General features: G+C 41.6%; 1 long non-coding RNA gene across 3 annotated transcripts in view; it reads left to right on the top strand.

Moving 5' to 3' along the window:
• LOC126355815 (uncharacterized) overlaps positions 1–25905 on the top strand; it is an 87057-nt gene that overhangs the window by 28129 nt on the left and 33023 nt on the right. For all 3 annotated transcript variants that reach the window (XR_007565537.1, XR_007565538.1, XR_007565536.1), the window contains 2 exons: positions 1466–1764; positions 8607–8743. This is a non-coding gene — a long non-coding RNA (uncharacterized LOC126355815). The remainder of the gene's footprint in view (positions 1–1465; positions 1765–8606; positions 8744–25905) is intronic.

Here is a 25905-nt window from a genome sequence, read left to right as displayed (position 1 = left end):
GTTGGAAGTCGTCTGTGACATCAAACACTGCCATGATTTTATTTTCTCCTCTAGCCACTTTTATCAGAATTTCATGTGGAAGAACTGAACCATCGATATGAAACTATTCAAAAAACGTTTGTATAGTTTAAGCCAGGTTTTCACCAGAGCAAACAAGTACGAGCAAAAGAGAATTCTGTCTGGTGTACCTAGTAGGCCTTTCAGCTTGATGTTGCTGCAGCGACTTGTGTCCGTAACCTTCCCCAGTTTTCTAATCAGAAAATTGAGACCTGCAACTTAACATGGAATCCGAACCACATGTCTTTCGTGGCCACTCCAACATGTGTGAGAAGTGAATGCTTGGTTAAGAATCGTAGTGAAAAAGTTGTGGTTTGAACGGGATTTGATCCCACACTCTCTGGATCATGGAACATGTGCTTTGCAACTAGGCCTTTTTTATTTTAGGAAAAAATAAAAACAAAAAAGAATGTGACCATTAGACCATAAGTACGTAGTGGAAACACTAGCTGTGTCAGCTCGTGGGATGATGCCCGACGTCCCCTCAATGGTAATGAGAAGCCAGGGAAAAATGGCAGCCGACATACAAGGAAAATTTTTGACCACTGCTAAGTAGAGACGGACATGCAATTGTATGTAAAGTGCATGATCTCCACGCATGTCACGCTTCCATACAAATTGAGACACATAAATACTTGCATACCTGCAAAGTTTTGCATACTCCGTCAAGAACAGTGCGCTCTCCTTGCAAAATAATCCTCACTGAATAGCAAAGTTTCGGATTGTGGCTCTAAGAAGATATAGTTGTGTCTGCAAGCCGAATATTAGCTCCATAAACTAAGAACTAACAACACAGCATTCATAGGCAACGTTTGCTACCTCTTGTTCTCATCTGTTCCCTCTAGTATAAATTGTACAGTGGGAACTCACATGTTGAATCATCAGCAGCTAAATTCATGTGTTGCTGACAAGGTAACGCTACCAAACCGCGTGTTTTCGATTTGGCCGACCAATAGGTAGGCTTAGAGGTGGTCAAGTGGGGGTGAGACCACGGCCAGCTGCTGTGAGTGGACGCGTCTTCCGGTCTCTTCTGCTGGCAGCTTCCAACCTGATCAGACACTTTCCTCTCCTGCCCTCTTGGGCGGTAGCCCATGCAGTCTTGGCAGCTTCTCTGGGCCTGCCTTTCCTTTTTATGACATTAAACATCCATGCATTTAAAATGTGTTTGATTTTTTCCTCAATGGGTGTCCACTGCTTTCCCTTCCTCGCCAATCCTGTCGCATTAACATCTGGCATCAGAAGTGGGATAGCTCACCGTTAGGCCTGTCTTATTGATCTAACTGCTGTACCCAATGAAGCTGCCAGTAGTAGTATGCACTTGACGCGCCCGATGCAATGCGCAATAACTCTCACACGCGTCGTGGTTCGCTACGCAGCTTTCCACTGTTTCGGCGTTCTTTCCAAACAGCCGCCGCAGTGAATGCCAGGTCACTTGCGTGCCCAAGCCTTTCGCCGCGCCACATACCCAGCTGCGCCGCTGTCACTTCCAGGCAGTCTGGTGCAACGCCACACCGCAGGTAGCCGTCCTCTGCGCCACACCGATGTAGCAGGGTAGTATGTTCCGGTTGCGCGCTGCCATCCAGGAAACGTGCATGTTATGGCCGCACTGCCGTCAACACCGCAGACATCATCTTCGCCACCGTTTCCTGCCACCATCGTCCAACAGGATGCAGCTGTTGATGACTTACCACCGCTGCAACTAATTCTGTAAGTCAATCATTCAATTTCTTCTTACTGCCACTTCCTTGCTGTCAGCTACACCATCATTGTGTCAAGTGTAGGCCTTTTTTTTCATGCTCAAATTGTAAAGTTGTTAGTGAGCACTAGGTGTCCTAACATTGTAACCATGCCTCAAACCCGTAGTACTGCCACTGGCGAAGGGAACTCCCCACCTACGTAGAAACCAGACCTAGTAGCCGCCCTTCAAGGAGAAATAGATAAGTTATTATTACGAAAAATAGAATTGACAGAAGAATGCCAAAAATTGGCTCAAACCCAGTTTGCCAATCCAAGCGCCTCAGAAACACACCCTGCTGCACCGCAAATGACGGCTGCAAGCACCTTAAGTAGCACAGTACCCCAGCCATACATTGCAACTTTGGCTAACAGTTTTCCAGCAGTCGACTTTATCCCGATGTTTTCCAGAAAACCTAATAAACAAATAAATTCCTTTCTACAAACTGTCCGAGATGTAGGCTGCCCTTGCGCTTGGCCAAACGATTTCCTATTAACTGTAGTCCACCTTAAATTGTCAGGTGCCACCCATACCTACATTGAATCAGTTCACACCTTTTGCCACATTAGAAGCTGGGATGAAAGCGATATATTCGGACAGACGTGACGCCTGCTATTACAGGGACAAGTTGTCCACCCTCCGCTAGAAGCAAGGGACAGATGTAGAGTCATTTGCTGACCGAATCCGCACTGTGGCTTGCTGCACTTACTTGCTGGGTTCAGACCCCGTCCATAATAGGATGTTAATTGAGCAGGTAGAAGCCTGCTTGATTGATGTATTTATATGTGGGATCGACCTGTATGTTGGAGGCGAGGTCAAAATAGCCTTGGTCTCCTTGTTGCATGACGCCACACAACTCGCGATGCGGGAGGTGGTAGCACGTTTCATAGCCAGTTCGGTGCGCCCAGATAAACAGCCATGTCCAATTTTCAAGTACGAGGAGGCATGCCAAAGGCAGGCCATGTGGCTGCACATTGCCATGCACCTTATTGTTCTTAGTGTGGAATCATAGTGCATATGAGTAAAAACTGGCCGCAGAACCCAGGAAACAGGGCCCCTCATACAACCAGCAGAGGGAACAATTCACCAGCAATCCACCCTGACCCCGAAGAGAGCTGGGAAACGGTTGAGGGACAAGTCACACCACCAGACCGTGCCCCCTGTAAAATTTATGAATCCAATCTGTCACAGTGTTGTAAATGAGGTGGCGAGTATCCTCAATGGTAAAGTTTGAGGAAAGAAGGTAAGAGTACTTATTGACACAGGAGCACAAACTAGTGTGTTATTCATAGGACATGTGGTGACGGGGTGGTTTTACCACTTGTCTATCCCCATTAACAGTCTGAGCGACAAGATAATCATACCTGCTGGGTATTGCCAAGTTAAGTTGAAAATCGGAACCAGCCACTACCCTTTTGACACGGACGTAATTCGAAAACGAAGGTGATATTTCACTGTCATCCTGGGGAGTGATTTCCTCCACCGCTATCAGAGTGTAATAGATTGCAGAATGTAAACTGTCCATCTCAGAGAGGAAACCCACTGTTTCGGCGGCTCCCACGACATTCCGTCACAAGATACTTGTGAAACACAGGTGCTTCCACAGGTTCCTCCCACACAAACGTGGGCATTGCATACAACTACCTCTGTTAGAATAAGCTGTGGCTTGGGGTCAAATCCCGCAAACTGCTGAGAGAACAGCTGTATTGGTGGATCTCCTCTATCAAAACGATGTCCTTGACAGATTATAGGTCCTTGTTAAACATGGTTTAACAACAGCAGAAGTGCAAGGAAAAAAAATTATGTTCCCGTCTTTTTGGACAATTTTGGAATGAAGGAGGTAGAGATTCCTAGTGGCACCATTGTACCTAGTGGCCATGAGATTGAAGAAAACCACCCTGTACAAGAGAAGCCAAAATCTAACCAAAAACACTGGCTTTCGGAAAATGACATATGTTATATTGCTCCTGTGCTCAAAGATAAATTTAAGGATAAATTAGCTCATCTGCCTGCAGGTGACCAAAATAAATTGTACTTCATCTTGGAAGAACACTCCTGGTTATTCAAGGACAGGCCTTATTTGCCAGTTACTGACCTTGTTTACCATGAAATTCCCACCGGAGATGCAAGGCCCATTGCGCAGAAACCGTATAGAACACCGTAACACCTCAAGCCTGTTGTGGAGGAAACTATCCAACAGCAGCTAGAGGAAGGGATAATACAATCCTCCACCAGTTCCTGGTCATCCCCAGTCGTTGTGGTCCCCAAGAAATCAATCAATGGAAAGAAGACCTACCGTCTTTGCATCATCCCTGACACTTACCTTATACCCTGTATTGACGACACACTAGACAGGTTAGGAAACTGCAAATACTTCACTACCCTTGATAAGAAGAGTGGGTACCACCAAATACTGATTGCACCACCAGACAGGCCGAAAACAGCATTTGTAGTTCGATCTGGTCTATATGAATTTCTGAGAATGAGAATGCCGTTCGGGTTGCTCAACACGCCAGCCACATTCCAATGATTTGCCAACTTAACAGTTAAGAGGACTGAAACCTACATTGCGCAGGTGTCGCCGCCTGAGTCCCCTCCCCCCCCTTCCTTCCCCTCTCTCCACGCACCGTACATACCGCTATTAAAGGGGCATCATACGCATATTAGAGCTATCTTAGCTATCAATCCATGCGTAGCAACTTAACACAGAAAGGCCCCTTATTTTTTTATGCAATACTTATTTTAACTGTGATCTCTTACATCCTTTCGTCTCAATGCCTTGGTGACTTCAACCATTTAAAAACCCACCCGTAAATTTATTTGTACACCTAAGCCCTTAACATGTCCGCTGATCAGACTATAACTCCAAGGGGGGTTTAGAAACAAGCGACCTCCAGCTGATGGAACACAAAACGGAAAAACATCGCAATAACAAAGTGCACCATAATGAGGTGTCTTCCGTTGCACCGCCATTTAGTTTGGTGGTGCTTTGCATTTCCAAGCCTCCCCAAAGTATAGCACCACCCTACCACTTCCTGTCTAGTGTGACACACCTTAATAACCGACTACCTGCTCCTTTTCCAAATTCATAAATGGCTTCACCATTATGTGCCCATCACGGCCCATTCAACTTATATTTATTGATTAATTTCTGAAAGGAGCTAGAATACTCTTTGCAACAATCACTAAATCTACTCTAATATCACTAATTTACGTAGACTGCATTTTGTAAATGGTTCGTTCAAACGCTCCAAGGCGTCACTCAATCAGGACATGTGCTGCTGCCCAGCTATCTCAGCGCTCCACACGCCGCACTGCTGCTCTGCAATCTCAGAACTAACTTGAAACCTGCCCCTTTCAGCTCTGTCTGTTTCTGCCTCTCACCAGTTTCATAACGCTACCAGCCTCACCAAGTACCAAGTTTGATAAATTGTTTTACCACTCAGTATTATGTGCATCTTGTATGGTTAGAAGTACTGAGCGATGTCCAACCCACTATGCATTGCCAGTTAATAGCTAATTAATAACTGGTACTAATAACTTGTATTTTTCTCCCCTTATGGTTTTATGTTAGGTTTAAGCACTTCATAATCATTCTGCTGCGCATCAACGCGCTTGCTAAATCATATATTTATTTCATTCATGTATTTTTATAATTTATGCTATTGGTGTTGTATAATATGCACTTGTATTTTATATTTGTGACTCCAGTATGTAAAGGCCCACCACAGCCCTGGATTTTAGAAATGTTGCACTACAGCAACACTCCCATTACATAAGATTCCCCTTCAGTCGTGATACACGACTTCATGAGTGAGCGATTCCAAGTTTCTATTATGTGCCATGTTCATGCCCAGAGCCGGGCTGGTATGTTTAGAAGAGAGTGAAGCACTCGAGTTATATAAAATACCCAATAGAAAGGACTTGACTGTACCCCTGAAGTTGAGTAGAAGTGTGCTACCCTCTCACTGTAGAGTGGTAAGTGAGATAGATTTAGTGGTAGGATAGAAGTAATTAAGTTTCACCAAAGTAAATGAAGAATAGTAGGTAGCATGCCATGTGCATGTTGCACATTTAAGAGTCCACCCAGACGAATACAGGTTTTGTTGTTGTTCACCCTACTCCTTATGAAGTAATTTATTGATGAAGTGAAGATGTTACGAGCAAGCACGGAAATCGACAGTGCTACCATTTGGCTACAGTTTCCCACCGTGCATTTAAGAAGTGAGAGACACCCAGTTTTTTATTCAAACACACCCATGACTTAATATGATTGAAGCACCCACTGAAATAAGCACTAAATAGTTGATGATTAGCACCCATGATGTGACATCATCTCCCAAGCGCAGTAACACGTTATATTGTTAGAAATATAGTTAGCAAGAGACTTTCACCCTAATGAATACAAGTTTTATGGTACAATGTTGCAGTAGTTCACACCCCTTTTTTTTCCGTAGCTCACCCTGTTACTTCAGGGATTTTGGTAATAATTAGCCCACACAAAACGTAATCATCCTATGTATTCCTTGCCCATGCATTGCACTGGATTACTACCATTACTCTCGGTCGCTCATCTATTCGTTCCGACCTCTACCATTACTTTGTACCACCTCCTCCAGGGCTGTGTGCCTTACACGATGCGGTTAGTGCCTGCAGAGTGCCCAGTTGATCAGTTTACTCTTTCAGTTTTTGCTTTCATAAACTGATTGCCTACCTATCTCTTTCATCTATACTACATTGACATTTCACGAGGCTCACTTTCATCTGCACTCTGATCAGTAGCCAATGCTACTCAGACATATTGCCTCCCCCCCCCCCCCCCCCCAGAGGGAGGGGGAAGAAAATACACTGCGACTAGTGGATATTCATTCTTGTTTTGAAACCCATTAACCTGAACTTGTTCCTGATTATACTCAATTCCTTATTCTTTAACATGAGCACCCTTCCAATTCGCTGCGGGTGGGCTGCTCAGCATAAATGGCCAATATGTCGGGCTACTCTGGCATTGTGATCGTGGACGGCTGTCCACGAATATACCCAGGAAAAACCCTGCATTAAACGCAACATGATTTTTTCCCATTGGTCAAATCTCTTTTTTCCTAAGCTCCAACATCCATTTCTAAATCTTCCAATTCAGCAAATCACTTACAAAACCACTAAATACCGCGAATTCTGTCTACACTTCAATTGCAGGCATTGATTAATGCAACCCCGCATTTTTGCAATTATGCTGAGCAAGATGACGAGTAAGCCTCTTTTCAGCACGACCATACCCTCATTCCCTCACTACCCCGTTGCTACTAACTGATATCCCTGCAGTTCTTCGGAATCTTTCCTGACCATTTATTCTTTTTCTGCCAATGCCTTCTGTTTTTCATAAGTGGTAGTTCCTTGATTGGTTAACTCAGTGCATGAAGCTATGAAAGAATTGATTTGTTCTACCCCTATAAGTTGATAAGAGAGGATAGATGGGTCCTGGCTGTTATGCCCCAGAGGGCAGCGAAGTTTTGTTGATATGAGGATATGTAATACGTTGTTTTAATAAGGTTATTTTTGAACAGGCAAGAGTTCCAGTGTGTGTTGTGGTAAGTGATGTTACAGTCTTGTTTTAAGCTGCCATCCCAGAGGTTAGAGCAGAACTGTTAGCCATGATTCATTTTACCATGCAGCGAGTTTCCAATTGATACAAAGTTTTGGAGTTGTTTAAATTGCATGTTATGTTACCTGTGAACACTTGCTATGAGCAGAGCGTGGCGCAAACAAAAGCTGGCAGCTTGCGATAAGACAGTCACACCTCCAAACGCTACCACTTCTCTCCCTATTCTTTTTCTTGTCTGCCATAATTAAGTCTAATTTTCATATGATTTATAAGTCATAATTGAGTGACAAAGTTGACACAGGTCTGTTAACCATTGTCTTTTCACCCGCCACTACAACCTGAGGTAATTTCTTACTACTTTTTCATCCACTGTAATACTTCCCTTTCATTACGTAACTACCAGCTGGAGCTAACAAGATTAGTTCTTTGCTGTAGGCAATAGTATTTTATACACCATACCGCAAACAGTAACAGCTACTATCATATGTTATGAATACTTTCGAGCAGCCCGGCCCTACCGTGTGCTATTCAATGGTAGTGGTTCGGTGTACTATTTAATAGCTCTAACTGTGGTATCACAACTTGCAACAAGGAGGTGGTTGCACACTTGTCTTACGCCCATAATGTACGACTTCCTCCTCTCCTGTGGTATTTACCAGAGCAACTGATAGTACTACCATCACCCGACAATTGGCCATCTCTCCCCAATCACTCACATTCCCATTTGGTCCAGTTTCTAATTGACCTGGTAAACAAAGACTTAGGGCAGATTACGCTAGACTGTGTCATGGATTGGCACCACCATCAGTATCTCAGTTGTATAGTTATTCCTAATTCTGTATGTACCCCTTTGGTAACTATCCTGATTGGTTTATCCCTAGTGGTAGCCTTTAAAAAAGGACTGTTCGCGCAACTCTGGTCACCCCCTCCTGCTGTCCCTGAAAAACAACCCCCCCCCCCCGGGGAATCCCATGCTTAAGTTGTGAAATGGGAGCAAGAGTGTTCCTCGCTGCCCCCATGTTGTAGTAGTCTGGTAGGAAATAGTAGTGAGTAGAACAGAATAGTAAATAAGTAAAATAGACCCAAAAGGAAAGGCAAGCCCCTCCTTTAGGTGTAAGCAACAAAGCATGCATGTGAAGTGATTCAAAAGTGTCAACCCTCTTCCCCCCCCCCCCCCCCCCCTCCCTCTTGTGACCTGTGCATCACCCCTTCCAGAACCACCTGCTTATATGCTCCTGCAGAAGTTGCAATGTATCACAGTGCGCCACTGCCCACCGCGGCCAGCGATCTCCGTCGCTGCCAGTGCCAACAGCTGATCGGCGCACCATCCGCTGTCGACCAAATTCTCTCACGTAAGTCTTCATTACCTAACGCAAATATTTTCACACTTTTTTAATCAAATGCAAATTTTTTAAAAAAGTCTACTTGTATTGTCAAAATTATGTAAGGCTGTCCTTCGCAGGAGCCCCATACTATCTGTCAGTTTACCTGCCTGACACAGTCAAGTCATTTAAATATCTGGGAGTAACATTGCAAAGCAACGTGAAATGGAACAAGCATGTACGAATGTGGTTGGGAAGGTGAATGGTCGGCTCAGGATTATTTTAGGAAAGAGTGATTCATCTGTAAAGGCGACTGCATATGGGTGCGACCTGTTCTTGAGTACTGTCCAAGTGTTTGGGATCCATACCAGGTGATATCAAAGGAAGACATTGAAGCAGTTCAGAGGTGGGCTGCTAAATTTTTTACCGTTAGGTTTAAACAACACAAATGTGTTTAGTATTTGTAAGCAGTACAATAATGTCAGTGTACTAGATATTAGCAATTTTGACCGAGACTAATTCACAACTCATGGTTTGCATATGAACAGAACGGGTAAACAGAAATTTACGAATGAGCTTATAAACTTGCTGAGCTTTAAATCAGAAGCAAACTCTGTAGGCACAATAGCATTCGGCTGGCCAGATAAGGGAAACTTGTAAAGGGCCCAAAAGGGGCCATCCAAATTGTACATGGGCATCCACTTAATTTTCAAAATGCATCCTGTACCTTGAGATGTGAAGCAAAATATCCCAAACGTGACCAATATAATTATGAAAGTGAACATCTTGAGCACTTACTAAATAATCCTGAATCTGACTTAGGTTCACCAGAGATGAATACTGAACACCTTTGTTTCTTTCACATAAATATACAATCAATACGAAACAAATTTCCAGAATTAGAACTAATTTTAGAAGAGTTACATTGTGATGTTCCGTGTCTTAATGAGCACTGGCTCACAAAAAATGAAAGCCAGTTGTACATTCCTGATGGATGGCTACAAAATAGCATCTGTTTATTTTAGATCCATAATGAGGAAAGGAGATATAGATTCACTCGTAAGAGACTGTGTAAAACTTAAGTTCAGCGTAATAGATATTAAGCATTTAGCTCAAGAAGGAGAATTTGAAGCTGCTGCTGTTAAGTTCCCAGACTGCCAGGTTATTGTGACTTCCATATACTGCACTCCCAGTACTGACTCAAAAGTTAGTGTACCATTTTGTATTTGGTGAAGTATTCTTTGGAGGAAGTTGTGTTTTGTAGAGCAAAAATGCACCTTACTACTTTCTTCTGCCACAGGAAGACAAAATTAGCCCTAGCAGAGTTCCCCCAGAGTATTATCCCATAGTTCAAATGTGCGTGAAAAAATGCATAATAGGCCATAAGGAGGAGGTCCAGATTGACACAGCTTTTTAATTTTCTTATCAGGTACACTACTCTTGATAATTTATTACAAACCTTCTCTGTCTGGGTATTCCAACATAACTTACTGTCAAGATGGACACCTAACAATTTCACTGACTTTTCCTTGAGTTTGCGCAGGTCAGTGTCAAAGTTCCTGAGGGATAAAAGTATGTGTTGTTTTATCATCATTTATCTTTAATCTGTTGTCCCTGAACCACTCACTAGCACCTTCCATCATTAGTTCATTCATTGGTATTACACCTTTTCATCTGTATGAGATGTGATGAAAGTGGTGTCATCTGCATACATCACTACTTTACGTGGCACCATACTTGGCAAGTCATATATAACAAACAGGAAGGGTCCCAGCACAGAACCTGCGGGACCCATACATAACACACCGAAAATCAGATTCTTTTGTTTGGATTTATGATAACCCTTTGTTTTCTATTACATAAATATGATCTCAAAAATGCCAGTTCATTGGCTTTTATTCCATAATGTTCTAGTTTATTTCTTAAAATATTATGTGAAAGTGTCAAAGGCCTTGCTAAGATCCACCAGAGTGGCATACGTATGTTGTCTATCTTCAAAGCCACATAGAGTAGATAACACAACATTTTGAATTGCCTTAATTGTTGACAGCCCATTTCGAAACCCATACTGAGCCTTTTTTAAGAGGTTATTACTTTCAAAAAAATCATTCAGTTGGTTATTTACTATAGTTTCAATAATTTTTGATATTATTGGGACTATTGCAATAGGCCTATAATTTTTAGGTGTGTTTCTGTCCCCATTGTTATGCACAGAAATATGGTAGTTAACTTCAAGCTGTCTGGAAATACTCCTTTTGTGAACATAAGATTTATTAGGGGACTCTTAGGGTGACAGATTGTATTTACAACTTTTTTAAGGATAAATTTGGACAGACCACAGACATCCTCTGTTCTAGAGTTGCTCATCTCGGAGACATCTATTATTTCCTTGGGGTCAGCAGTTTTCCACCGAAAAGTTTATAAACCACCATTAGCTCCATATTTACATAAAACAGGAAGTCTACCTGCATTTCTTTGATTACTACTTGCCTTGTCTTCATCTGTCATAGAAAATTTTCCAACATTTATGAAATAATTATTAAGCTCTTCTGCACTTAAGGGAATGGGTAATTTTTCTGTGGTAGTCCTAGTTTCTGTTTTAATTACATTCCACGCTGCTTTGCATTTGTTTCCAGCTTGTACATACTGTGGAACTAGGGCTAATGTCCATACTTATGAAACCAGGAACAGAAACTTGATAAATGTCTCCTGGACTAGACTATCCAAGACCAAAAACAAGTTTACATACATTGGCAAGGTGTTTCTGAACAAAATACCACAAAGTATTAAGGAACTGCCACATAATAAATTTAAAAAGGTGATGGAATCATGGCTAAAAAGAAAGGCTTTCTATAATGTTCAGGAATTTTTATGCAATACTATAAATGATTTTAACTGTAATGTGAATTAAATTATGTATATTATAAACTGGGTAGTATAAAAGTGTATATTGAAATTTATGTAAGTTCAATATGTAACGTTGTATTCTGTTGCCCACAAAGAAATGACTTGTACTTGACAATGACTTATGCAACAGCAATGTTGTCTTCAGACAAATAAAAGGAATTGATTAACTGATTTACGGAGATGCTTCGGGAACTCAAATGGGAATCCTTGGAGGGCAGTCGAAGTTCTTTTCAAGAAACACTATTGAGAAAATTTAGAGAACCGGCATTTGAAGCTGACTGCCAAACAATTCAACTGTCGCCAACATACATTGCACATGAGGGCCACGAAGATAGGATATGAGAAATTAGGGCTCATACAGAGGCGTATAGATAGCCATTTTTCCCTCTACGTTTTCGACTGAACGGAAAGGAAATTATTGCGCGTGGTACAGGGCATCCTCCATCACGCACTACACGGTGGCTTGCAGAGTATCTATGTAGATGTAGGTGTAAGTGTAGCTGTAGCTGAACTAGAACTCTGGGAAAAATGGCTTATTGTCAGTCCCGGCCTAAGGGATTATTTCACAAATGAACAGTGGAAAGTGTCCTGTTTTCAAGCTTTCAGGCAGATTAAAATTGTGTGTCATACTGACACTTGAACTCAAAGCCTTGCCTTCTTTGCAAAATGCTCTACGCAACATCCTTTTCTCTAAGAGTGCTAGTTGATTACGGTATGCAGGAGAGCATTTGTGAAGTGTGGAAAATAAGAGAGACTGTGGATATGTTGTGAGTCATTTTTTGATAGCTTAGTCGGGTAAGAGCATTGCCCATGAAAGGCAAGTTTGAGTACCAGACAAACAAGCAGTCGGAATTTATCAGGAAGTTTCAAAACGGCACACATCTGCTTCTGCTGCAGCAAGATTGCGGGGGGAGTGAACTTCATTCACACACATGCCGGCAGGATGGCATGAGGAGATGCAGTTAGATGGGGGGAGGGGCCATGGTTGGGGATTGAGGAGGAAAGAAGCAAAACATGTATACCACTACGAAAACAACGGGAAGTCAATTGGATAGGCCTATAAACACAACTAAAGTGATGAAACTGAAAATATTTCCCACTGCAGGTATAGTTACTCAAGTCATAAAGACATGTCCACTCAGTTTCAGATATTTCCATGTGATGTGATAGACATAATATGTATATTAGTTTCACATTTGCTCCATAATTTTCCAGCATTTGTTATAAGTTCCATCATTTTTATTGTGATATGGTATATATGTAGTTAGTGAATTTCGAATTTACAGTTCTGTTCAGACGTGGTGTTCTGAATTAACATTCTTCCCAAAATGTTCCTTGTGGAAGCAGTGGAAATTACAGTAATTGGATAAATACTGGTTTAAGGAGCCTGAACACTTGTAGCAGTTAGCTGCTTCCCTCTTAAGTTAAAGTGCTCAGATGAGGCTCATGCAGTGTGTGATGGAAGTGAATGTATGCACATCCATACACGTATATTCTGTCTTATAAGAAATTTTACACATATGATAGACACAACATTGATGGGATATTAAACTGTCGTATTCCGTTCTGTATTGTTCTCCAAACCCTGCATTATCATAACCTCATAAATTCTTCAACCTGGGCTTATCATTCTATTAGAAAAGTGATATAATCTTCCAGTAGTCTGAGGAGTATTCTCAGAAAATTTCCTGGTGTCTCCTTGACTGTATGATTGAGTTGTTATACAAACTATTGCATGTGGCATCAATAATCCTTGCCACGATCATTTCTCAGGGAGCTTAAATTCTTTTATACCCACATTTCACAATAATCATGAACAAGTAAAAATAAAAAGCTAGGCTATTACTTGCATTAAAAAATCAAAATCCCATAGTTGTTAACCATCAGTTGTTCGCACGGATAACACATGATTTTTCCATTCTATTTTGTCTGACTGGGCTGGACTGAGTATATGCCATTTTCCATACCTTTCCATTAATTCTCCCATCTGTTAGCTTCAGCCATCATTGGCTTTCAGTTACGCAGTGTTACATTATTTATGAAACATTATTATGGCTTGAAGGAAACTGGTTATCCGTGCTACAGTCTGAAACAAATAAGTGTATGTTAATCAAAATATCCACGGGTGTACTGCCGGTCTATAGTGTCCAACGGGCACAATATTTTGGCGATCAAACATGTCGCCATCATCAGGTGAACTGACGGACTGAGCTCCTGTGAATGTGCCGGCACAGAGATCCTTACGCTATGGCTGCTCAGGGGGAACTGGGTTCGGTCGCGGCGGCGGCGGCCGATTTAAATACCCTCCGCCCGCAGCACGCTCCCTCCGCCGTCCGCGCCCCACGCCACGGTAGCGCGGTGGAACAGATTGCGACGGCGTCTGAGATGACGTCGGTGTGATGGCTCTGTCCGCCGTGGTCGTCACAACTATGCGTTTGCTCGATTTACTCTTGATTAACCCAATCGCTGGTTCCCAAGCCTTGCTAAGATTATAGCCACAGTCACGGTTTATGAGGTCGCCATTGGTGCAAATTTCGATGGCCTCTCTAACAACGCTGTCCCAGTATCTCGACGTCTGTACCAGAATCCTCGTGCGGTCATACTCCATAGCGTGATTTTCCGACAAACAATGTACAGTGACCGCCGACTTGCTCGGATACATCAGTCGAGTGTGCCTCTGGTGTTCACGGCATCGATCCTCGACGGTACGCATCGTCTGACCAATATACGACTTGCCACATTGACACGGAATCTGGTACACGCCGGCCCTCCTCAAACCGAGGTCATCTTTGGCGCTCCCCACCAGTGCATGAGTTATATTCGGAGGACAAAACACAGTTCCGACCCGGTGTTTCTTCAGAATGCGGGCGATTTTCCCCGAGAGTGCACCTGTGTATGGAATAAATGCAGTGTCTACCTCCTCCCTCGTGACTTCATCCATCTCAACAGGTTGTGCTGCAGTGGTTGGGCGGAGAGCACGTTGGATCTGCCACTCTGAGTACCCATTTTTTCGAAACACAGATCTCAGATGTTCCAATTCCTGGGGTAGACTCTCTGTGTCAGAGATAGTGCGCGCCCTGTGTACTAGAGTTTTAAGTACCCCATTCCTCTGTGAAGGGTGGTGGCAGCTGTCTGCGTGCAAATACAGATCAGTGTGTGTTGTCTTTCGATACACCCCATGACCTAGGGTGCGGTCAGCCCTTCTCCTGACCAAGACGTCAAGGAAAGGTAATTTACCCTCCGTTTCAGTCTCCATAGTGAATTTGATGTTGGGGTGTATTGAGTTTAGATGTGTAAGGAAGTCAAGGAGTTAATCCATACCATGTGGCCAGATGACAAACGTGTCGTCCACATAACGGGAAAAGCAAGTAGGTTTCCATTCGGATGACGACAGGGCTTCCTCCTCGAAGTTCTCCATGTACAAATTCGCTACCACCGGTGAGAGTGGGCTACCCATAGCGACTCCCTCCGTTTGCTCGTAGTATTCTCCATTAAAAAGAAAATACGTGGAAGTCAAGACATGCCTAAAAAGTTCAGTGGTATTCTCTTCAAACCTCTGACCAATCAACTCTAGCGACTCTCGCAGGGGTACCCTCGTAAACAAGGAAACGACGTCAAAACTCACCATGATATCTGACTCATCCAACCTGAAGCTATCAAGGCGTTTAACAAAATCCACGGAATTACGGATGTGATGAGGCCATTTATCCACATAAGGACTTAATATTCCCGTCAGGTATTTGGCCAACAAATATGTAGGTGCCCTGATGTTACTGGCAATGGGGCGTAATGGTACCCCCTCTTTGTGAACCTTCAGGAGTCCATATACTCTAGGCGGTACCGGACCTTGGGGTAACAATTTCTTAGCATCACCCTCCGGTAAATCTGCGTCCTTGAGAAGAACCCTCGTTTTGTTCTCCACCTTCTTTGTAGGGTCAACGCTGATCTTCCAATAGGAATCGTCATTTAGCAGGCTCTGCATCTTATCAGTGTAGTCCTTATGGGTGACAACAACTGTAGCATTGCCTTTGTCAGCCGGTAAGACAACAATTTCGGAGCGTTCCCTCAGATCACGAATGGCCGCCTTCTCTTTACTGCTGATATTTGACTTCATTGGCTTGGATTTCGTCAACGCACAACAAGTTTCACGACGTATTTCCTCAGCTGATTCTGGCGGAAGTCGAGCTGCAACCTGTTCAACAGCACTAACAATTTCTGCGACCGGAGTAAACTTGGGGGTGGGAGCGAAGTTGAGACCTTTCTGCAAAACCGAGACCGCATCATCACTCAACACCATGCCACTCAAATTGATGACAGTCTTGCACGGAACCTGCAGAGATGGTTTGTCAAGGAGACGTGAGAACTTAGCTGTTTGACGTCCCGTAGCCTTCTTATGGGTGGAATCAGCTGACACCCAGGTGACACCATCAATCCAGTCCCAGGAAAAAGAAGTGAACTTAGTGGCCAGTTGCATCAATGACTACCTCATAAACCATGACTGTGGCTATAATCTTAGCAAGGCTTGGGAACCAGCGATTGGGTTAATCAAGAGTAAATCGAGCAAACGCATAGTTGTGACGACCACGGTGGACAGAGCCATCACACCGACGTCATCTCAGACGCCGTCGCAATCTGTTCCACCGTGCTACCATGGCGCGGACGGCGGAGGGAGCGCGCCGCGGGCGGAGGGTATTTAAATCGGCCGCCGCCGCAACCGAACCCAGTTCCCCCTGAGCAGCCATAGCGTACGGATCTACGTGCCGGCACGTTCACAGGAGCTCAGTCCGTCAGTTCACCTGATGATGGCGACATGTTTGATCGCCAAAATATTGTGCCCGTTGGACACTATAGACCGGCAGTACATCCGTGGATATTTTGATTATCAAATACGCCGGGAGAAACTCAAGAATCACAAATAAGTGTATGTGTTTGTGGAACAAATGTCAAATTTGTAGATGTATGGCTGGAATGGTTTTGTGAGCTGAGTGATGAAGATCTTGACAGTGTTATTGCTGACTCAGAGAATTGCTATGTACATGAAAGTGTTCATGACTGAGGAACAGATCAAGAAATGTCAGAAAATAAGTAAAATGACAGGGTTGCCACAAGTTCTGCAAATCAGGGAATTTCAAACTTGTCAGCGAAATATTTTTTTTTTTGCGGGGGGGGGGGGGGGGGGGGGGGCACTGGAAAAATCACATTTTTGTCTCAATAGATAAATGGTTCATTTACTGAGATGTCATGTGTCGACTTTGGCTGGGCACAGTTGAGTACTTACACACTTCTCTACTCCCTCATTCTTACTGCTTCTCCCCTTTCTACCACTCTCAGCTTGCAGTCAATGCTGCCACCACTTGTTGCCACTAGCCTAGCAACTGCCAACAAGAAGTAGGGTGGCGTGAGGAGGGGTTTGCTCGGATCTGCTTCTCAGAGACTGTTGACGCAGTGACCAGAGATGACGGTCATGTGAACGTGAGTTGTCTGAGTGATTGTGTGGATGTGTGTATGCTCTCATTTTCTAGCTATTATGCTCTCATTTTCTAGCTATGGCAAAAAATTTAGTTGTGAGAGTGTGATTGTCTTTTCTACATGCCTGTCTGTAGCTCAGCAATCACCTTTATGGTAAGTTGCTACATATCCTCTTTAGTATTGATTCTCAGAGTATTCACACAATTTATCTGTTGCAGGGATTGAACACCACCTTCTCATTTCATCAACATGGTATCCATGGCACTTGAATAGCTAGCCACATAAGTGGACTTCTGTGATGGGCCAAAGCCACAACCCATTTCTGTGGGTATCTCTGATGAATTGGGCCTGCCAATCTGAAGCCCATCGTTTCCCACTAAAATGCAGGCCCTGCCCATCAGATCTAGTCTCACATTTTATTTATTCTAGTACATCTTGGCACTTCAAAAGTGCTTTATATATCAGAAAGTATGGACGATAAGAAGAATAAAATTTTGGCAGTTGCTGACAGTTTGTACGCTATGTACTCACATATTTCTTAAAATAAAAACCACACAATACCTGTAAAATAATAGATGTAACACAGTGGGTAACAACCACCAATAACAAACATAGTAGAACCAACATTTTACTGGCAGTCATGTATAATGTTGGTTTACAAAACTCTGCCCAGCCATATACACTTCTTTCAAGAGCCCTACTTTTTGTGAGATTATTTCTGAAATCGGTGAAGGTATTTTAAATCTCTCTTTCGAATCCAATGATATGTGTTTTGTTTTATTAAAATAAAATATCAGTGGTTTTAATGAAATATATATACCATTTGGCTTGCTTTCTCCATCTAAAAACAGTTCATTACAAAATATGTTGAGGTTAGTACTTAAGATTTTTGCTCACACATTTAGAAATACAGAAGTCCTTACATTTTTTTGTCAACGTAAGTCATTACTTATCCTTGAGATCTCAAAATTTGTCAGGGAAAAATGCTTCTTCAGAAGTCAGGGAAACATCAGGGAATTTCACTTGGGCAAACTTGTGGCAACTCTGTATGTTTATAGGAAAAAGTAATTAAAGAGGACATATTTCTTTTAGGAGAAGACTGAAATAGCCAAATGGAGGAAAATTTTCTACCGATGTTACAACAATATCTTGTAATACTTTTATGAATTTACCTGGACCCAAAAAGAATAGAATAATGAAAAATAAATGGAGTTTATGAGTTACGTTTGCATAAAAATATAATACCCATTATTGAAACTTACATTAATATATACATCAATGAAGTTCATGATAACTTTTCTGGGGAAAGTAATGCTAAAGAAACAGATATAAATAAGTAACTCTAAACCACTATTTTTATTTTTATTTCAACTAGCTCTTGTGGGAGCAATGAGAATTCTATCTCAGTTGTTGCTGTAGTATTATAAAAAGGATAGTTTGTAACCTCCCCCTTCCTAATCAGCCTAGTGTATTGTGTTATAACTGACAGTGCTCGCATATGCCTATGAAATTTTTCAGTGAGTAAGGCTATCGTTACCAAAGGAAAATAATGTCGGTTAGTTGGAAAAAAGTGTACAACAGACTCCTCTGAAGGTAGAATCTATTCTAAACTTAAGCTAAATATTGATAATAATCGGTGGACTATAGTACAGTTACTCACAAACTGCACAGGGGGAAAAGGGCACCACATAGTATTTACTACTAAAATCGCTGGTAACACAAAGAAAACACCGATTAAATAAAAATGGGATAATTAAAAGGTTGCCAGCCTGCTAGGGCAATGAATATCCAGCACCTTGAGAAAGGCAGTGGCAAAGAAATTTAAGCAAACAATGGCTGGCTTGGCAACAGAAGGTTGTCACACTTTTCTACAGCACTACAGTTCACCAAAAAATAAATGAATCAGAATGCAGAGTTTGCAGTTACTTATACTGAAATACTTAATTTTGAAAGTAAAATTAAATGGAGTTACTGGTTAAATGAATGACTGGCTTAACTTAAACCCTTTTATGAAAAAAAAAAATGCTTTCAGTAGGCTCAGTGTAATGTAAAGCAAAATTTTGAAAAAGGCAACTAGTTTACTTTTGATTATTGAAAGACTGAACTCAATTTACTTTAAGCAAATGGGCAATTGGTTTTACTTTTAAAACAACAACAATAAAATTACATACCAAGCCAGCAGAAGTCACTTGCTAAGCTAAATGCAGAATAAATGAAATTGTGCACTCTTAGTTTCTGCTGTATCTTTGGTTTTTAGTTTTGCCAGTCATGCAATACAAGAATGGACAGTTACTGAGGCAGAAAATATAGACTGAAACTGGTCACTAGCAAACACACAAAACTGGCAGTAAATATTAAATCAGTTTTCATATTCTTACAACACTTGGTGATTGCATGGAAAGGAAAGGGGCCCTGCTTGGTAATAATATCTGATGACAATGACAATACAGCTGCCCTACAAGTTTTAACTATTGCAAGTTATTATTCAAGTTATTCATATTTTGTGAAAGAAATGTTGCTGGGGAATGCCAGCCTAAGTTTATAGTTACAGTCTTGCCAAGTTGTAGCTGTGCGGACAATGAAGAATGTAGCTGATGACAATGCTGAGCTGCCATTGTTGCTGTTGCTGCTGCTGCTGCTGCTGTTCAATGAGAACCCTGAGTTGTCTCCTGAGCCACAGATAATTATGGGACAGACAATATTTGGAATTGCAGCTTCCTCTGCCTGCCCACGCCTACTGGTCTCAAGACTCGCAGGTTAATAAATCAGGCACGCCCTCATTGGCATGAGCATAACTGCACACCACAGTGGTGGGAGCGCCCAGCAAACGATCCGCACTCTTTCGTGAGTCAAACTACTCCACCTCCTCTCTGCTCACAATGCAACAGAGACTCTCCACATGCAAAAACAAACAACGGCACAGCTACTACCATTTCGTCATTTAAATAAAGTTTCCTTGGCCATTATCCAGCAATTTACAATATTTTCATTATAATTACAATCAATTATATACAGTCAAAAATAATACACTAGAGCATCAATTACATATTAAATATAGTTTCTGTAATACAGCGTACAACTTCAGAATCAAAAGTACAGTACAAGTTATCAATGGATATTAAACAGTGAACATTTTGGGTTATGCAGAAGGTATTTTATCTGCATTTTCGGTGTTACAGGATTTCTATTCACCATATAGAGGAGGTGATGAGTCATGGACAGGCACAACATTCCCAATTTATTCAGTCACTAATAGTCTTTTTGTCTACCTGTGTTATGGACCTTCATTCCTCTATTTTCAAAGCATGATTTTTTTTCTATTTTATACAATTCATCTATTTAATGCTCTAGCTGATTGATTATGCCTTAATATATTATAGTTTTTATCTTCCATGAGCCACATTTTTTATAATTTTATGCTTTAGAAGTGTAGCTCTTCAATCAGTATGTTAAAACGTACAATCGCAGAGGGCATGAGTCAGAGGATCTATATTAGCTAGAAGCAGCTCTAATCTAGCAGACTCTATTATATTAAAAACAAAAGATTCCAAGACTTACCAAGCGGGAAAACGCCGGTAGATAGGCACAATGAATAAAACACACACACAGAATTTGAGCTTTCGCGACCAGTGGCTGCTTCGTCAGGAAAGAGGGAAGGAAAAGGAAAGATGAAAGGATGTGGGTTTTAAGGGAGAGGGTAAGGAGTCATTCCAATCCCGGGAGTGGAAAGACTTACCTTAGGGGGAAAAAAGTGTATGTATGGATGGATATGCGTGTGTGTGTGTGTGTGTGTGTGTGTGTGTGCGTGCGTGCGAGTATATACCTATCCTTTTTTCCCCCTAAGGTAAGTCTTTCCGCTGCCGGGATTGGAATGACTCCTTACCCTCTCCCTTAAAACCCACATCCTTTCATCTTTCCTTTTCCTTCCTTCTTTCCTGACGAAGCAGCCGCCGGTTGCGAAAGCTCAAATTCTGTGTGTGTGTGTTTGTGTGTGTTATTCATTGTGCCTATCTACCGGCGCTTTCCCGCTTGGTAAGTCTTGGAATCTTTGTTTTTAATATATTTTTCCCATGTGGAAGTTTCTTTCTATTTTATTTACAGACTCTCTTTATTAATTTATTACAAACTTAAGCACTCATCTGGCAGGGTGAGAAGTTGGGCCTCAACCCACAGACCCTGTAGCAGCAAAGCGTTGTAGTAGAACACTGGGCACTGCTACGATCAGTGCAGAACAGGAGTGGCGCTACCTTTCATTTAGCCAGTGGCTGAGTTTTATCACAGCTGATGTGGCAGGCCATCATGGCCTGCTCATCACGGGACACTGAGGTCCACATGGCTTTGGCAAGTGACACATACAGACATCCCAAGAGCAAAACTCCAGAGCGGCAGGTGGCTAGTGACAACTGTTGGTGGTGAATGCCCCAGTGGCTAGAAGGGCCTCAGTTTGACACTCAGCCCATTAGGTGGTGGCTGGACCCCTGGTAGGCAGTCACGTCAGGATGGTGGCAGAGAGATGGTGGCTTCACAGCAGAAGCCAATACTATGATGGTTGATGACTCACTGCTTCAACACATGCTTAACTTTGCCATATGGACAGTATTTATTCATACTATAACAGGGATGTCACCCATGGTCTAGGGATAGTGACTTTCATTAGTAATCAAAACTCCCTCAGTCTCTGGTTCGAAACCCATCACAGCTTGCTTTTTCAGTAATAATCAGCATTAGTGGTCAAAGACTGCCAATGGCCTTGTCAAAGAGGGTGGAGGAGCGAACAGATATGCAGGGTACCCTCTTGTCCTAGGGGTGGGAAACTGACCCAAAGGCGGAAGAATCAGCAGTGGTCAATGGCATGAGGCTACAGAAGGCAGTGGAAACCACTGCGTTAAAGACACACAACATGTTTCCACAGGACATGTGGCCTGTAATTGAAAAAGTGTCATGATGATCTCTCCATTGGCGAAATATTCCGGAATTGTCCCTCATTCGGATCTATGGAGAAGACTGCCAAGTGGGAGGTGACAATGAGAAAAAGATTCAATAATCAAAGAAAGGATAATGTTGTATGAGTTGGGGTGTGGTGTCAGAGGCTTGAACATGGTAGGAAAGTTAGAAAATCCGAAAAGGAAAATGCAAAGGCTCAATCAAAAATATAGTGGGGGTCAGTGAAGTGAGATGGAAAGAAGACAAAGATTTCTGGTGAGATGAGTATAGGATGATACCAGCAGCAACATAAAATGGTATTATAGGAATATGATTCATTATGAATAGGAAGGTAGGTCAAAGAGTGAGTTACAGTAAACAGTTCAGTGGTAGAGATGTTCTTATCAGAATCGGCAGCAATCCAACACTGACAACAATAGTTCAGGTATACATTCCAACGTTGCAAGCTGCAGATGAAAAGATAGACAGTAATGAGGATATTGAAAGGATAATACAGTACATAAAGGGGGATGAAAATTTAGTAGTCATGGGGGACTGGAATGCAGTTGTAGGGGAAGGAGTAGAAGAATAAGGGCTTTTGACAAAGAATGAGAGAGGAGAAAGACTAACTGAGTTCTGTAATAAATTTCAATAGCAAGTGTTCTGTTCAACAATCGCTAGAGGAGGTGGTTTACTTGGAAGAGGAAGATTTCAGTTACATTACATCATGATCAGGCAGAGATTCCAAAATCAGATACTGAATTGTAAGGCATACCCAGGTGCATATATAGACTCAGATCACAATGTAGTATTGATGAAGAATACCCTGAAGTTTAAGAGTTTAATCAGGAAGAGTCAATAAGCAAAGAAATGGCATATGGAAGTACGAAGGATACTAAGGAATGACGAGATATGCTTGAAGTTCTCTCAGGCTATAGATACAGCAGAAAGGAATAGTTGAAGAGAAATAAACATCTCTAAAAAGGGCAATCACAGATTTTGGGGAAAAAACGTAGGTACAAAGAAGGTAATGCGAAGAAACCATGGGTAACGGAAGAAATACTTCAGCTGATCGATGAATGAAGAAAGTACAAAAACTTTCAGGAAAATACAGGAATACAAGTTGCCCAGAAATGAAATAAACAGGAAGTGCAGGAAAGCTAAGATGAAATTGCTGCATGAAACATGTGAAGAAATTGAAAAAGAAATGATTCTCAGAAGGACTGACTCAGCATACAGGAAGGTCAAAACAATCTTCAGTGAAATTAAAAGCAAAGATGGAAACATTGAGAATGAATGGGAATTCCAGTGATAAATGCAGAGGAGAAAGTAGATAGATGCAAAGAGTTCACTGAAGGCCTCTATGAGGGGAACATTTGTCTGATTTAACAGAAGAAGGAACAGGAGTTGATTCAGAAGAAGTAGGGGATCCAGAAGTAGAATAAGAATTTAAGAGGGAAACAGGACTTAAGATCAAATAAGACAGAAGGGATATAGATAATATTGCATCAGAATTCCTAAAATCATTGGGGGAAGTGGCAACAATAAAACTATTCATGTTGGTGTGTAGAATGTATGAGTCTGGTGACATGCCATCTGACTTATGGAAAAATGTCATCCACGCAATTCCAAAGACTGCAAGAGCTGACAAGTGTGAGAATTATCACACAATTAGCTTAACAGCTTATGCATGCAAGTTGCTGATAAAAATAATATGCAGAAGAATGAAAAAGAAAATTGAGGATGTGTTAGATGATGATCAGTTTGGCTTTAGGAAAGTTAAAGGCGCCAGAGAGGCAATTCTGATGTTGCAGTTGATAATGGAAGCAAGACTAAAGAAAAATCAAGACATATTCATAGGATTTGTCAAGCTGGAAAAGGCATTCGACGATGGAAAATGGTGCAAGATGTTTGAAATTCTGAGAAAAATAGGGGTAAGCTGTGGAGGGAGATGGGTAATATACAATGTGTATAAGAGACGAGGGAATAATAAGAGTCGACGGCCAAGAATAAAGTGCTCAGATTAAAAAGGGTGTAATACAGCGATTTAGTCTTTTGCCCCTACTCTTCAATATGTACATCGAAGAAGCAATGATGATGGAAATAACCAGAAGGTTCAGAAGAGGAATTAAAATTTGAGGCGAAAGGGTATCAATAATAAGATTTGCTGGTGACATTGCTATCCTGAGTAAAAGTGAAAGGAAGGATTACATGATATGCTGAATGGAATGAGCAGTCTAATGAGTACAGAATAAGAACTGAGAGTAAATCAAAGAAAGGTGAAAGTAATTAGAAAGGACTGATGGCCATGCGCTGACAAAAAGGGCATCCCTGGCCAGGAGAAGTCTACTAGTATCAAACATAGGCTTTAATTTGAAGAAGAAATTTCTGAGAATATTCGTTTGGAGCAGAGCACTGTATGGTAGTGAAACATGGACTGTGGGAAAAACAGAATAAAAGAGACTCAAAGTATTTGAGATGAGGTGCCTACAGACAAATGTTGAAAATTAGGTGGACTGATTTAAGGTAAGGAATGAAGAGGTTCTGTGCAGAATTGGAGAGGAAAGGAAGATTTGGAAAACATTGACAAGGAGAAGGGACAGGATTCTAGGATATCTGTTAAGACATCATGGAATGACTTCCATGGTACTAGGGGGGGTTTTAGAGGGCAAAAACTGTAGAGGAAGACAGAGATTGGAATACATTCTGCAAATAATTGAGGATGTAGGTTGCAAGTGCTACTCCGAGATGAAGTAGTTGGCACAGGAGAGGAACCATGGTGGGCTACACAAGCAAGTCAGAAGACTGATGACTGGAGAAATCACGTATGTAATGTGCTGAAGTGTCCCTGGTTTTGGAAATTGTCTGGGTACTAACTAGCAGGTGAACAGCAATTCTTGGTGAATGCCATGGTGCAGCACTGATTCAGTTTTTTGCTATAAGCAGCCCACTTAATGGCACAGACTCATTTGCCTAGGCTTGTGTCATTACACCATCACCCCACTGCTGTATAACTTAATCCACTCAATACACTAAGATCAAATGACATGTACTGTATTTACACTAACAAGACGATCTGCTTGCCTTGTCAATGTTATTACTAATGTTCCGACAAATCATTTTTTTATCAGTCTATAATGGTTTTTGGTTAAAATTGAAAACCAAAAAGCCTCTAATGAAATTAAGTACATTAGGCTTCTGAATGAGGAGAACATTGGTAACTACAGAACACAGCTAAAAAAGACAAAGTGGAAAGCATTCTGTGTGAACATATTCATTTTGAGAATGCATTTACATTATTCATCACTGCACTGTCAGATGCATTTAAAAACTTGTTGCCCTAAAGTAGAAAAAATAAGGGATCTGCCATGAAACATGTCATATCTGTACCTAGCTGGTTCACACCTGATCTACAAAGGCTTACAACTCTATTAATGATTTCCTATGATAATTCAAAGAGCAATGATGCAGAAAGAACAACTACTGGTTAGAAATCAGATTAAGCAAGTGCAAGGCATATGATGGGCATATTAATAAGTCCCAAAATAAATATAAAGCAACCTGGACTGTCATAGAGACTCATCTGGTTAGAAGTAGATATATTAGCAAAAAATAATCCCTGTGATGTTGGTGTCATTGTGGAATATGTCAACATATTGTTCGCTATGTTTGTAATAGAAATAACATTGTTGCAACTGAACGTAGTTGTAAATATAACAACATCCATAACTCAAATAATAGAAGCTCTTTACTAAAAAAATTTGAAGATGTAGTTCCTGTCCTTAAGTGGGAGGTGGTAAAGCAATAGCAAAATTAAATCACTCAGAATCAGAAGGCAATTATGGTCTTTATAATTTTGTAATAGAAAAAAAATGTGAATGTAATAGCACATT

Source organism: Schistocerca gregaria, chromosome 3 (genome assembly GCF_023897955.1).
Source record: "Schistocerca gregaria isolate iqSchGreg1 chromosome 3, iqSchGreg1.2, whole genome shotgun sequence".
Lineage (NCBI taxonomy): Eukaryota > Metazoa > Arthropoda > Insecta > Orthoptera > Acrididae > Schistocerca > Schistocerca gregaria.
The sequence above is the reverse complement of the archived record's forward strand: the minus strand, read 5'-3'. Positions and strand labels throughout refer to the sequence as shown.